Below are 15975 nucleotides of genomic sequence, written 5' to 3' on the forward strand. Positions count from 1 at the left end.
AAATTGGTACCTGAGATTAACACTAACACTTAACTTAGTTAATGAGATTACAAAAATGTTAATTTGATTGATCGCTTTGCAAAATTGTTACAATTTTGGTCTTTGCGAGAACCTCATAATTCTTTTGCAAGAAACCAAATTAAGCAAGGATATGGGAGGTTAGGAATCAAATTGACATTTTTGTAACTTCGAGGATAAATTAATCTGAGTTGATGCTATGCTCTTCAATTCTTGCTTACTCTTGATAAAGTTGTTTGTTTTGATAATAACATTTACCTCATGGTTGATTTTATAAGGGTGAAATAAAAAAAATAGTTTATTTTCAAATAATGTAACTATTTTTTCAAATTTCTGAAAATTCCAGCTTCTCCAAAAACCACGTTTTTTCGATAATTTTTGTATATAATAATTTAATGGGATTTTTAAACATGACAATACATTTTTTCTCACTAAAATGTGATTTCCATACAAAAAGTAATCCCATCCAAGCGTGCTCTCAATAATATTTATATTATAATTATAATAAAATAAAAAGAATGCGTTTAGCTATTTTTTTAAAACAACAAGATATTTAGTCACTATTATAAGCATAAAATCTAGCCTCTTTACTCATATTATACTCTATAATTTTTTATACATTTTAAACTATAAATTAACTGTTTTAAATAAATAAATAAATGATTTTTCAATAAAAAAACATGAAATTAATTTATTGTTATTTAAAATTTTGGTAAATAAAAAATTGTAGAGTGAAAATAGCACATATCAATATATGTTTACTATATAGCACTAATATGTAAATGGTTATATCTAAAGAAATTCAAACTATACAACCTGAAATACAAGACCACAAGTCTTTGGGATTATGCACTAGAAATAGGATTGTTCTGTCGTGTCTGTTCTGGTTTGGAGATATACTCATATAGACTTTAATACTTTTAACAATTTTAACCAACTATCTATTGAAGTGTTTGTTTTAGCTCTCTGGCGGCCTTTATTACGTGTAGCTACAATACAGAACTTGTTTAGCTAGTGAACACTTCATCAAGTTACTAATCACCATAGTACATTTGCATGTGCTCGGGTTTTAATAATAAAAATGCCCTTTTCTTTCCAGCTTTTCTTACCACTTGTGTGTTTGGACTTCAATGTATTCTTCTCCAATATTTCCACTCCTAGTTTCATCACACTATCCATTTCTCAGTTTTTATCATAGTAGGAGCTAGAATAGGGACTATAGTTTGAAACAGTGTTTTAAATTGTGGACCATATCATGTGATGCAGGCGCAATATTACAATTGCGGTGATCACTAAAACCGCATCGGACCACAATTGGGGTGTAATACCAAATCAAAATGATGCAATCACAATGGGCACAACACAACTGCAACAGACCACATTTGGTATTGCAAATATAGCTGAATGACCTCATATTATTCATTGATTAATTTTCTAAAGGAACAAAGCATCCTTTTATATACAAGAGAAAGATGGTTGCTTCAAACGCAAGCAACAACTAATCTAACAAACTATCCCCTAACGAACTTAACAAAATTAACCATAAGCTACCCAAGAGTGAAAAAAGGCCATACAAATAACATAAAGCCTATAGAAAACCCTAAAGAATAAACTGAAATGCCAAACATGTTTTCTGATATACAGTCAGAAAACATGCATCATGACCCAAGACATACAGTCAGAAAAACAAGCCAAGGTGTTTATGTGCCTTAGTCAGGTTTGTTGTGCCAAGCCTCATGCATCTCGGTCAAGTGTTTCGTCAAGTCCCACGTTCCTCGGTCATGCTGATGCGCTAATTGTCTCGCCAAGTCCCATGTTCCTCAGTCATACTTGCTGCGCCAGGTTCCATGCTGATGCACCCTGATGGCTGGTTTGGTGCGCCAAGGTCTAGGCGCCTCGGTCAGAGAATGATGTGCCAAGCTCATAAGTTGATGCGTGGGCAACAGTCAGAAATTGGTGCGATGTGCATGTGGTTCCTCGGTCAGGCACGTCTCAATATATCAGCAACTTGTTCCAAAGTAGATATAGACAACAAATGGAAAAGTTTTGATTGGAGCCTTTCCCTTACCACATGACAATCAATGTCAATATGTGAACACAAAATTGGTAAGGGTGGATGCAAAGCATAAGCACCCAAAGACTCTTGTTTCTAAAAGGTTGGGCATGCTATTGTGGAGTAGCTCGAAGGGTGCCTTGTGTTGCAGGGATGGACTTGGAGTCCTATTTATTAGGTAAGTGGCTTGTTGAACAACATAGGACCAAAAGAACTTAGGTAATCCAGAGTGAAACAGAATTGTCCTAGTGACATTTAAGAGGTGCCTATGTTTCCTCTCAATAATGGAATTCTGTTGAGGGGCTCAACATAAGAAGTTTGATGTATCATACCATGTTCCTTAAAGAAGTAAGGTAAATGGAACTCAATTTCATTGCCACTTCTTATGCTTTTGACCCTTTTTCCAAATTGAGTCATGACAAGCTTGACAAATTCCTGCATTAGTCCTCTTGCCTCACATTTGCTCCTTATTAGGAATATCCAAGTATGCATGGAATGGTCATCTATGACAGTTAGAAAGTACTTATGACCATGAATAGAAGTATCCTTAATAGGAACCCAAATTTCCATATGCACTAAATAAAAAATATGGGAACTTCTATTTTTATTATTGGGGAAGGGGAGTTTGCACTGTTTCCCTAAGTGACAGTGTTCACAAACCTTGGTAGGATCATGTTTCACATAAGAGTATCTCTTAAAAATAGCATTCATGTCCAATCATCCTCAAGGTAGTCATATACTGGATGGAACATTTTGAGTCATCAAATGTTAGTTGATAATGCATAGATTTGGTAAGCTTGTGAACATATATCAATTTGTATTTAAAGTTAGGCACATATAGAACATTATGTAATGTTAAAGAATTAGAAAGCATAATAGAGCTAGAGATTTTTGCCTAGGTAGTTGATCCATTTGGCAGACCTATAATGATGGGTCTTATTAAGTGATATGTAGTAAATTCACTCAAATTAGGACACACATGGTCAGTAGCACCAGTGTCCAAGACCCAAAGAGATATGTTACCCGAGGTTTCTTGGTTTTCTTGAGGCTCATCAACATTTGTTTGTGCCACTGGTATGATGCTTAGTTGGTTTACATGGTGATCAACTTCATTGGTTTCCAAACTCTTAGCAGATATGTCAGTTGGGCATATTGCTCTGCTCCTAGCTTGTAACTCCCGACCTTCAGTTGTGTGTTTGTGCCCTGATTTTGGATGACAGCCTGTGTGGACTCATCAACAATAGTATTATTTATTATGCTGCATGGTTGCTTCGTTTCTTGTTGCCAATTTGGTGGGAAGCCATGCTTAAAGTAGCATGTTTCCACATATTCCTTTCCTTGCCACAGAAGGCACACACCTTCATATTGTTGTTATTCTTGTTGAACTTGGGCGGTGCTCTTCCTCTGCCTTGACTCATGCTGCTTCTTGGAAGATTGTTTTTCGATCTCCAAGGTTGTGCTGAGTCACTTGAGTTATTTTTGGAATTTGCAGCATTGAAGAAGATCTTAGGATTGGTCACATTTGATCCTTGTGGCCTTTCTTCTTGAAGAAGTAAGGAGAAAGCCTTATTTATGGATGACAGGGGCTCCATAAGTAGGATATGTGCCTTAATGGTGTTGAACTCATCATTGAGCCCATTTAAGAAGCAAACCACGTACTCATTCTCACGATGTGCCTTCATCTTCTCAATCACTCCACATCTGCATCTCACCTCACACGTGCAGTTGGGTATTGGCCTTAAAGACTCAAGGTCCTCCCATTGTGTTTTTAAGTCAGTGAAGTATGGGGAGATTCCTTTATCTATTTGTCTTATGGAATGGATGTCTTGAAGTAAATCTGAGAATCTGAAGTAGTCTTCCTTGGAGAATCTTTCCTTCAAGTCTTCCCATAATTCTTGTGCATTCTCAATGTAGACAATGCTTTGTGAAATATGGGGTGAGAGACATCTTGTCACCCAAGAAGTCACCGTATTGTTGCAACGCTCCCACATGTCATATGTTGGATTTGATTGACTAGGCATTGAGGTAGACCCATTGACAAACTTGTACTTGTTCTTGGAAGACAATGCCCTCCTTAGAGCCTTGCTCCATGAGTCATAGTTGTTTCCATCAAGAGGTTGACTCACCAGGGCAACTCTTGGGCTTTCTCCAGGATGTAGATAGTAGGGATTGTGTATGTCGTGATTTGTGGCAGGTTGTATCTCTCTTCCTTGCTCATTGATGGCTGATTCAACCATGACTTTCTTTCTACTGAGAGGAGCAGAAAGTGATGGGAGGATGGATGAATTGGGTAGCTATAGCTTTCCTTGGCTAGGGATCTTGGCCTAAGTTTTATAGAGGATTTTGCAGCGGAGGTGGTAACCAAAACCTTCAATTTGAAAGCTCTGATACCATATTGTAAATATAGCTGAATGACCTAATATTATTCATTGATTAATTTTCTAAAGGAACAAAACATCCCTTTATATACAAGAGAAAGATGGTTGCTTCAAACGCAAGCAACAACTAATCTAACAAACTATCCCCTAACAAACTTAACAAAATTAACCATAAGCTACCCAAGAGTGAAAAAGGCCATACAAATAACAAAAAGCCCATAGAAAACCTCAAAAAATCAACTGAAATGCCAAACATGTTTTCTGATATACAGTTAGAAAATTTGCGCCATGACGCAAGACATACGGTCAGAAAAACAAGCCAATGTGTTTATGCGCCTCAGTCAGGTTTGTTGTGCCAAGCCTTATGCATCTCGGTCAAGTGTTTCGCCAAGTCCCACGTTCCTCGGTCATGTTGATGCGCCGATTGTCTCACCAAGTCTCATGTTCCTCGGTCATACTTGCTGCGCCAGGTTCCATGCTGATGCATCCTCATGGCTGGTTTGGTGCACCAAGGTCTAGGTGCCTCGGTCAGAGAATGATGCGCCAAGCCCCATGCGCCAAGCTCATAAGTTGATGCGTGTGCAACAGTCAAAAACTGGTGCGATGGCATGTGGTTCCTCGGACAGGCACGTCTCAATCACGAGCCAAGTTTTCATGGTTAGCTTTGGTTTTGCCTCGATGAACCTTGATTTTCCTTCGGTCATAGGTGCATAGTGAGTCATTTTGAGCTATTTCCAATATTTGGGTCGTATCAGGTCGCAACGCAACCGCATCAGACCGTATCGATATCAAAAATATTTTGTAGTCACAAAATAATTCACATTGCAACGGCCATGATCCGTATCGCAACAGGAATAATGACTACAATCACAATAACCATAACTGCGACCACAATTTAAAACACTCTTTTGAAACAATTGACAAAATCAGTAGCTATCCGGTGTAAAAAATACATCAAGTGTCAACCAATTCTAAAAATCATGACAATAGCTTACCATAATATGAATATAGTCAACAAAGTTTCATATAAACTATTACTGTAAGAAATTACATATACCCGTAGTCAACCAATCTATATTATCTTATAATAACATAATGACTTATCTGTTATTTAGAACGTACAAGGATCCAAAATGTAATGGGAAAGAGGGGGAGTTTGATAGCTTATTATTATTTTTTACTTAAAAAAGTAAAATATGGACCATTAAAACTTTTTGGATTACACATATCTCTATCTTCGCCCACTACTAGAAAGGATTTGGTTTCAAATGGACTATACATCTTGTAGATAGAGTTGGATACTAATTGAATAATGGAAACCAAAATAATCTACTGGTATTAAAATGGTAGAGTCATGCATGAATCTTGATAAAACAAGAAACAAAGAATGAGAAAATCATTCATTGAATGATTATTGAATTGATTGATAATACAAAATTATATTGAATCCTTTATATGAAGGATGAAAAAACTAACTATCCTAACCGAACTAACTAATCAACTAACAAAAGCTCAACTATTTTAACATTTTCTCGCAAGCTGGAATGTATTCAAAATTCCAAGTTTGAAATAATTTTGTTGAACACGATGATATACTCTAATATCTCCTTTTGCTGGTGAGTGAATCTTCATCTCCCAGTCTTGAAATCTGAATGTGAAGCAACACTGACGCTTAACCACCATAGGCAGAAGCAACTTCATCCAAAACTTAACCATCTATTTTGACAGAAGCTTAACCAACCAAACCAACCATAATGGATGAAAGAGAGAAAATGGATCTTAATATTGATTCAAATATGATGCTTCAATGAAGAAAATACATACTTTAATGTTGTGTGTTTAATGAGAGAGATATGTAAGCAAAATAGAGTATGAATGAAATGACTTTCTGTTGTTCAAAACCATGGCCTTAGGTTGGCTAGAAGTATATGTATCTATCTTGCAAGAAAGAATATTTCAAAAAGATGAAAAAATGTCATGCTTTGTGATCAATCATCTTATCCAAGTTGAGAAGGTTGGCCTTTCTGGCCATAACGTTCTTCAAACAAACAGTTCATTCATCAAAGCTTTCTCATGCTATAAACTCTGAAAACTCTATAATATCAATGATATTGACAGGTCAAAAGTTTTAGCCGAGAGGATCATATTTGTCGACTGAAGCCATAAGCCACCAAGGCCATGCTACGACCCAAGTTGTTGTTTTCACACAAAGGATCTACAATATTCAAGTGTTTGGAAACAAAAGGTTCTTGACTTTTTCTTGTAACACCAAATAAGGCCTTTCATGCAATAAGAACTTCTCTTTCAAGAAGTAACTTCTCTTTCATCATATTAGGAAGAGAACTTACAGGGATTGGTCCCAACAAACTAACAATATAGTTCTTCCACTCAAATTTACTTGATATAACGAATCCCTTTCACATGAAATTCAACATTATTATTTTCTTTCACTTTATTTCACATATATTCAACAGGCTATTCCATCACGTTGTTGTTTGAAGCCTTATGGTCATACGCTGCACAATAAGCCAAAGTTGCAACAGTAAAAAAAATGTTGCAGATCACAACAAAAGCAGGGTCGTCACGTGACCCTGATTCTTGGTTTGTTTGTGATATTTAATATGCTGATGAGAATGAGATAGAAGATTAACAAGACTATATATCGAACAACCAAGAACCAATGCATCTAATATTGAAGGAACTTTCTTAGAGTGCCATGTCACATTCTCCTACGATATTTTACAAATTTCTCTTGAGATATTTTACAAATATGAGCTTGTTGCACAAAGTGGACAGAGGAGGAGGAGCAAGCTCTGGCGATGACGAACAAGTGACAATAGCTCCATGCGCCTTGTTTTTCAACATTCAATCCCATGACAACCTTTCAAATAGTTATTCCTTGGAACTTCCTGATTAACTCCGACCTACCTTTTGTGGAACATGATGTTGGTCCTCAAATACCAATCAAAAATATTTTTCTCAAGTTCTTAGGAACTCTTGTGACTTCTCAACATCTCAGCTTCCTCAACTTTGTATTGAAGGGGATTCCATTGCTATTAAGACCCTTGAAGCTGATTACCAAGAAGGTCTTCAGAGATGCAAAACACACCTTCATGGGAGGTTGATTTTATCCAAAGGAGACACTCCTTTAAAGTTTACAGATCTGAAAGCTAAACTGATATCTCTATAGAATATGATTGGCAAATGGTCAATGATCTCTTTGAGGAAAGGATTCTACGAATTTTCGTTTTCTTCCTTAGAAGACATGAGATCGATTTGTGCGGTTGGGTCATGGAATTTGAACCCGGGTTTCCTAAGATTGTTCCTCTGGACACCCGATTTTAAACCCTATCTGCAAAAGCTCTCCCACACTTAATGTTGGGTTAAAATCCATAATCTTCCTCAAGAATATTGGAGCCCAAGAATTTTGTATTCAATTGCAGGAGGTATAGGGACTCCTATATCCCTGGATGAGGCAACTCATAGTAGATCTTTTGGCCAGTTTGAAAATGTCTTAGTGGAGATTAATCTAAAAAGCCAACTTCCAGATCAGATCCTGGTGGAAAGAGATGGGTTTGCATTTTTTTTGTCTATTGAATATGAAAACTTACGATCTTTTTGTTTACATTGCCAAGCTATTGGTCACTCTGTTAATCAATGTTGCAAAAATAACAACAATGCTAAAGTTGAAGAAACTGTGAAGCAAAAGGGGAAAAAAGTCCACTATGAACCCAAAGCTAAGGAAGCCTTAGAGGAGCCTATGCTGGATAAGGGTGAGAAAAGGGACCAACTAATTAAAATCAATGAATTGGTCATAGATCTTGAGGTAGAAAGAGCTATGGTTCCAAATCTTGAGGAACTAGAAAAAATGGATTCCCCTATCATCAATGCTCCAATTACTACAAGGTCATCTGAAGTTGAGGAATCTGTTGACTATCAAAGTGATAATGTAATTGTTCAAGAAACAACTGAAATAAACAATCAAGCTGCTGTAAGTGATTTGAGAATCATTGGTAAATTGTGAGATGATAGAGATGAGGCCTCAAAGGAAGAGAATTTCATTGTTGTTCTCAATAAATCTAAGAAAAAGAAGCAAAAGAGAAGAGACAATGCTGAGAGGACTCATTATACCCGAAGGTGTGGATTCTTATCCATTAATCAATGAAAGTTATTTCTTGGAATTGCAGGGGTTTTGGGAACCCTAAGACTAGACTTGTTCTTAAAAATCTCTATAATGCTAACCGAAGATACAAAAGATACATTTTGATGTGGTGGATCTAAGATTCTAGAACTCTATTGATCTTAAGCTTTTTGTAGCTAATGACACTCATAACTTGATTCCTTCTTTGTGGGGCCTTTGTACACATGATTTGGATCCTTGTGCTATAAGTAACTCTACTCAACATTTTTCTTTTTCTGTGTCCAGAGACAACATCTCCTTCTTCATTGGTATTTCCTATGCTCACACTAATTATGCAGTTAGAAGATCCATTTGGTCTAGTCTCCAGGAGGATATGCTTAATCACTCTAGCCCTTAGTGTTTGATTGGGAATTTTAATTCTATTGTGGGAGCTCATGAGTGTAGGGGCTCAACCTTACCTAATAGAATCTCTTGTGAAGAATTCAAAGATTTTATTGAAGCTAATTTCTTGATTGGCATTCCTACTATTGGTGCTCAATTTACCTAGACTAATAAGAGACTTGGTTCTGCTTCCACTGAAAGGAGATTGGATAGAGCCTTATGCAATGAGGATTGGATAAATTCTTGGAATCAAGTGGCTTGTTGCACTTTAGCAAGACTGGCCTCTGATCATCACCCTCTGCTATTGAATTCTTCTGCTAGGTTCACTTCTAGACCTTCTCCTTTTAGGTTTCACAAGATGTGGATTCAGCATACTGATTGCAAAAATCTGGTGAGGGACATATGGTAAACTAGAGTGTTTGGTTGTCCTATGTATATTTTGGCTCAAAAGTTAAGATCTCTCAAGGAGGAGCTAACATCTTGGAATAAAACACAAAACAGTGTTTGGTAATATTCACTCTAATGTTAATTTGGCCAAAAATAAAGTGGAAACTATACAAAGTTGTATAAATGACTCTGGTGTATCTCCATCTCTGCTCCATCAGGAAAATCTTGCTCAAAATGCTCTATTGGAAGCTCTAGTAATAGAAGAGATATTTTGGAAAGAGAAAGCTAGAATCAATTGGCATAATCATGGTGATAGAAACACTACATTCTTCCACAAGGTTACAAAAATTAGGCAGGTCACAAAATCTCTATCCATGCTAAAGTCTGGTGATGATATGCTTACTGAGCATGATGAAATTGATTCTCACATTCTCAACTATTATACAAATCTCTTTGCTTCCCCTAACTTGGTGTATCCCAACTCTTTGATTCAAGAGGTGATTCCCTACTTAGATAATTTCAGGCTAACAATTATTGACATTAAAAAGGCTTTTAACACCCTTGAATGAACCTTCCTGCTAGAAACTCTCCAAGCTTTTAGTTTGAATCAAACTTTTATTCATTGGATTTCCTTAGTTCTTCACTCTGCCAAACATTCAATAAATGTAAATGGAAGCAATGTGGGATCCTTTAGTTGTTGCAGGGGGTCAGGCAAGGGGACCCCCTATCTCCTATTTTGGTTTGCCTGGCTGAGGATGTTCTAAGCAAGGGTATTTCCAATCGTGTTATTAACAACAAGTTGTCAACCATTGTTGGGCCTAGTAACTTGCACTCTCCTAGTCAAATTTTGTTTGCAGGTGACATCCTTATCTTCTGTAGGGGAATAAAAAATGAACTCACTTGTCTCAAAAATCTTGTCATGGATTATGCAATGGCATCTGGTCAGCAAATTAATGTCAACAAATGCGGGGTTTACACTACCATTTCTAATCCTAGGAGAATTGCTTCAATTTCCTTGACTCTTGGTTTTGTGAAAGGAAATCTACCTTTTACTTACCTTGGCATTCCCTTATTCAAAGGCAAGCCAAAGAAGTGTCACTTACAATCCATTGCAGACAAGATTATTAATAAGTTATCTAAATGGAAATGAGCTTCCTTATCTTTAATGGGCAGAGTTGAGCTCACAAGATCAATTATTATGAGCATGCTTGCCTACAACTTTCATATATACAAATGACCTGCTAGCTTATTGAAACTTATAGACACAAGCATGAGAAACTTTATTTGGTCTGGTGACATTCGAGTAAAAAAGCTAGTAATTGTTGCTTGGAGTAGGGTCTGTTCTCCCTTGGATGAAGGGGGCCTTGGCATAAAATCAATCAATATTTGAATAAGGCTGCCCTTCTGAAGCTTACTTGGGAATTCAAGACTTCAAATCTTGAATGGGCTCATTTCTTTAGGCTCAAATACAAGTGTAATAACTTCAATAATGCTAGATACTATAAATCATCCATTTGGTCAGGGATTAAGGATAGATGGACAAAGATATCTTTGAATTCTATTTGGTTAGTTGGTGATGGTCAAAGTGTTAACTTTTGGAGAGACAATTGGTTAGGGGATCCCATTGTAAACTCATTAAATATCCCTATTGACATTCAGCCTCATCTTTTGGGATCTGTTGCTGATTTCTCCATCAATTCCAAAATAATCATACCTGCTGATCTGCACAGAAAATTCCCTGATATATCTCATGCCTTGGCTTCCTATAAAAGGAACAATGGTGCTGATAAATTGGTTTGGAAGTTATCCATTAATGGCACTTTATCCTCTAAGGACTCCTTTGCTTTTGTGAATAAAGTGAGTCATAAACTATCTTGGTGCAAGAATATTTGGTCCATATCTATTCCTCCATCAAAATCTTTCACAATTTGGAGATTGTTTCACAACAAAATGCCCACGGATGAAAACCTCAGAAAAAGATGTTGTTCTCTTGCTTCCATATGCAGCTTGTGTCTTCAAAATGAAGAATCTGAAGAGCATCTTTTCCTGCATTGTTCTGTGGCAAAAACCATTTGGAATTGGATTAATAATTCATTCTCAATCAAGCTGAACACCGACTCTGTAAATACCATTATTAAGGACAATGCTTTCTACAAAAGGAAGTCAGCTCAGAGAAGTGTTCCTTGCTTGTGTGGTCCATACCATAAACACCATATGGTACTGTAGAAATAAAAAAAGATTTGAGGGGAAAACAATCACCTCAAAGTAGACAATCTACAGAATCAAAAGATAAACATCTCTTTCTGGAAATTATATTTCTAATGCCTTTGCTTAAGGAGATTTAAGGGGATTCTCACTCCTCAGGTCCTTCAACATTCCTCTCAAGCTATGGAAGTCGCCTAGATACATTGAGGTTAATTGGAAGCCCCCTCATTTGGGATGGACAAAAGTGAACACTGATGGAGCAGCTCATGGTGCTTATGGCCCTGCTGGTGGTGGGGGAATTTTCAGGGATCCAAATGGTGAATTCATATACTATTTTGCTAACTACCTCCATGTCTAGGATGCTCTTTATGCAGAATTTCATTCGGCTATCAAAGCAGTGAGTATAGCTCACAAAAATGGTTGGTTCAATCTTGGGCTGGAAAGTGACTCCTTGTTTGTTATTGAAATTTTCAATGGAAGGACTAACGTTCCTTGGAAATTATTCAATGAATGGTCCATATGCAAGCATAAACTTTCCTTCATGAACCTCACAATTTCTCACATATACAGATAGGGAAATAATTGTGCAGACAAGTTGGCTTCGTATGGAATCGCTTCTTAAACTAATTCTACTTGGCATACTACTCCTTTGTTCATTTTAGATGATTTCAATAGAAATTGGTACTCTATAACGAACTATAGACTTTGAAACTTTTAATGCTCCTCTTTCTTCTTTAATATATATTATCCGGGTGTAGTTGCACCTTGGCTTAAAAAAAATGAGATTTTTGCACAAGTGTTGTATTATCACTTATATTTTCCACCTTTTCCCTTGAACCACCATTGTATGTTGAATTTCCAAGAGTAAGAGTAATCTCTACTTCTTTTATCTTCAACAATATCCTTAGCAGAATCCAAGATCGTTGTTTCTTCCCTTTTTATTTTATTTTATCAACTACATCATTGCTGAAATTGAACTCAATGGTGCATGATTATTGATGCTGGAAGTGAGGGACAATGTTTAGCTGGTCTTGCTACATTAGAGTTAGCAAAAGATATAGAACTGGTGGAAAACTTGCAAACACTATAATGCATAGATAAAGAAATAGAAACAAATGGAACTGAATTATGATAGTTCATTGTTGAATCTTGGAATGATGGAATCATAAGCCAAAGCGATAAAACCATAAGCGGAAGTGATAAAAGAATAATTATGCTCTGATACCATGTTAAAATGATAGAGTCATGCATGAATCTTGATAAAACAAGAAAGAAAGAATGAGAAAATCATTCATTGAATGATTATTGAATTGATTGATAATACAAAATTATATTAAATCATTTATATGAAGGATGAAAAAACTAACTATCCTAACTGAACTAACTAATCAACTAACTGGTTCATTATTTTCTTTGTTTCTCATTGTCGAGAAGCAAGCGACTATTAAACCAGATCAATAAAAACTTATCGGTCATCAGAAATGAGGGAGATCTATACCTATAACCCTTTGTGTTGTGAAGGTGTGTTGATCCAAAATAATATTTTAACTCAACGTTTTTTCTATGTTTTGATTTTTTGGTATATAATGGTTGGAATAATATTTAAGTCTATATGATATTGTGCAAAACTGCCCAAACACTTTATTACCAATCAACCCTAATGGTCGATTTTTTCTATCAATCTTTCATCATAGATAGAAACTAGTTTTTCATGACAATATCATTGATCATGACAAAAATAATAGTGTGAAACGTATAAGAGTAAAGATTGCCAACAACTTACGATAATACATTAATATTGGATACCATTCCATGATTTAGTGTCAAAAAATCTTATGTTGAAGACTGAAAGGGGACTTTGGTCCATTAATTTCTAACTACTATAATTAAACAACAAAAATAGCTTGACATATATTGGATGGAACTAAGTTATATAATCAAACTTGTCGCTAAGATGCGTGCCAACTATATTTGACTAGAACTGACAACCACATAAAGTAGAAAATCAATATAATATTGGAATATTTTATCCAATTATGGCCATTTTCATTGTTGAAGATATATGGCTGCTAGTTTTGAACAAGGTTAAAGGTCAAACCTGTGGCAATTAAGCAACAATACTTTCACTAATGCAAAACTATATTTCTTGGGTGATATTGATGGAAACCAACTATTGGAAGATACATGCATGTCAATGTTTAATCATGTGATGGATGGAAATAATTAAAAAGAATAAATTTTCTATGGCTGTCCTTGACATAACTAACTTACATGAATGATGATAAATCCCCAAATAAATTCTACAAGCTAGTTGGAGAAAACTAGGAGTAGTGAAAAATTGATTGATTGAACTACAATTGTTTGGTATCATGATAAGCTGGTAGATGGTTCCTTAAATATATTCAATGATGGTCATTCAAACTCATGCAACTATTCTTTCACTCTTAAAGATTGTGAAGTCCAACTTAGAAACTTGTATTATTTTATCTTCAGTTGTTGATCTTTCTCTTGTATTAGGTTAGTACCTCTTGTATTGATTTTAATACATTTTGATTATCAAAAAGTTGGAATACCATTTTCAACACATCTTCAAAGTATGACAAAAGTTAATCATCTACTATATCTTTATGATGAAACATTATTCCCTTTATAATATAAAGGGAACTTGTGAGTAAGAAATGAACAAGAAAATGAGAAGAACAACATAAAGAGAAAGTGAGAGAGTTGATATCCACAATAGTGTGTGAGACTAATAATCATAGTGTGATACTAGAGAAAGTTTGTGTTTCATTTTTCTTGGATGAGATTAGGTGATGTCCTCGTAGAGTCTGAGAGATGCATATATTATAATCATACTTTATATTCTGAAGACATTCTATGGATTAGGTCTCACGATTGTTTCATTCTCCATTTGAGTATTTTTTTCCCACGTTAAAATTATTGGTGTTATTTTTCTACTTTTCTCTATTTTATTTATCTATTATTTGTCGCTTCTGCAAGTACCATTTTGCATCACAATGAGGAAAATTGTTTCTGAATTTTCCAGCAGTAATCTCAGAGCTCCTAGGTTCATTCAGGGAGTTAAGCCTCTATAATCCAAGATGGTATAAGTCACTAATTTTTTATTTGATGGAGACATGTTCGAATTGAAATTTTAGTTATGGATAAATTAACATTTTTTATGGATAAATTATAATTATAAAATCAAAACTAAAAAATTTAATTGTAGAAAATAGAAGGAATCATGCTTAAGATGAATTTACTCTTTAACTTTTCATCATGTTGTACGTGATCATATCTGTTGTTCCACTTTTTGTACCATTTCATGTACCATCATCTTTGATTGGTTGAAAAAATTTATTTAAATTAAAATTGTAATTATTAAATATTTTTATGGTCAATCATATCTCCTAACACATGAAGTGACACAAATGAGTAGGATAAATAGTTAGAATTGTTTATTTAGAGATGATAAAAATATTTGTCTCACATGTATCCGTAAAATACTCATAACAGGAAACCACAAAAGTAGCTTGGAAGTGAGAATGAGTATTATGTTACCTGTCTGATGGGTACCTGCATATTTTAAAAAATTTTAAAAATATTTTGTTTATATATTATACTTTTTATTATTTATTGTTGTATATTATATATTTTATTGTTATGGTATAATAAAATTTAATGGTTGATATATTATGATAGTTTACACATACTTCCTACTCAATGATTACTCGCAAATAGCATGGATATAAATACATGAAAATACTACCTACACCTACCCTACCCCATTCCCATCCCTAATAGAGATGTACACAAGCAACTGGCGGATCAACAACATCATGGGAGAGACTAAGAGAGCACAAACATAGCTATTTAGCTAGATATACATATCTACATACGTAGCTGATTTTATTATCTATTACATATAATCTAATCAAATACAAGCTTCAATAATTTCTACAAATAACTAGTAAATACTAATGTACATGATGTTTTTTGTGATTTGACATAAATTCTGAAAGCAGTCTTTTTGAATGTAACAATTTTGGTGATCAGCAATCAAATTTATTAAAAGAAAATATATAAATTAAGAAAACAAGTTGTAGTCTATCCACAACTAAAAACAATTATCAAGTAGAAAGACACTTAAATGAGTTTAACACTCATTCCAAATATGAGAAATTAAAGATATTATAATAAACACTTACAATATTTTAACAATAATATAAAAAGATAAAACCTATCACATCTTAGAATGGTGCTGCGAATTCTCATATTTTAGTAAATGTGAGTTTCATACACAAAACTATCCATTTATGCTATTGTACTATTTTTTATAAGTAAATCATTTATTTAAATAAAAGAGTATCAAGGTACAAGAATTTACAAGAATAAGTCAAAAGTAATTTATG

Source organism: Lupinus angustifolius, chromosome LG10 (assembly GCF_001865875.1).
Source record: "Lupinus angustifolius cultivar Tanjil chromosome LG10, LupAngTanjil_v1.0, whole genome shotgun sequence".
Lineage (NCBI taxonomy): Eukaryota > Viridiplantae > Streptophyta > Magnoliopsida > Fabales > Fabaceae > Lupinus > Lupinus angustifolius.